Genomic DNA, 856 nt, shown 5'->3' on the forward strand with positions numbered 1-856 from the left:
CTCCTTCGTGCCTCGTGTGTACGCGTAGAAGGAATTATTTGGCACCCAGGCTTGCTAGGCCACTGACCTATGAGGAGCTCTAAACACGTTTCATGGAATCCGAAGCCGTCTACAAAATTATTGGAAGGGTTGTACTTGTCGCTGCTGCCGCCACTGGGAGCGAAGCATTGTGATCCAGGGATTCCCCGAGACCACCGTTGGCTCTGCTGGTGTTGAAGCAGTGGCACGAAAGAGCTCTGTTCTCTTCGCATGCCGCCTGTTCCTTTTCTTCACCACTGACTTTTAGGTTTGCCGCACAAATATACGTCTACTCTTTGGACGGCCTTGCTGTCGGTACACACGCTGTCGACCGCTTATTTTCCTCACATACAAGAGAAACTTGGCCTTTAAGGCGGGGGTCCCACTCCGGCAGCGCGAATGTGCCATTTTAGGCAATGTTTGCGTGAGCATTCTGCGCGTTGTTCTTTTTCGAACATCACAATGTAGGCATCATTCGAAAGCTTAATATACTCTCTGTCAAATGGTGTGCGCTGCTTTATTGTGTCAACGTTATCAACTGCATGAGAGGTGGTTTTGCAGATGACAAATTCGCTAGCGTCGTTGATATACCCTACTTCGGATTAGTTCGCTGAAGAAACTGCTGCACTTCGAACAGTTTCCTTTGGCCTACACATAGAATGGGTACTTATATTATGAAACCTGAAGCGTAATTAGTTTTAATTTAATCAGTCTTTGATCGGCAGCCTTTTAAACATGGTAAAGTTTGGCTATTTTGGGCACGAATATCTGCGCTTTATCAACGTGCACAGCAGTAAAATTTTCACCACTTCGGGCGCACATTATAATAGTTGAGTGT

The sequence above is a fragment of the Amblyomma maculatum genome, chromosome 6 (genome assembly GCF_055883805.1).
Source record: "Amblyomma maculatum isolate TAMU_Amacu chromosome 6, ASM5588380v1, whole genome shotgun sequence".
In the NCBI taxonomy this organism is placed as follows: Eukaryota; Metazoa; Arthropoda; class Arachnida; order Ixodida; family Ixodidae; genus Amblyomma; species Amblyomma maculatum.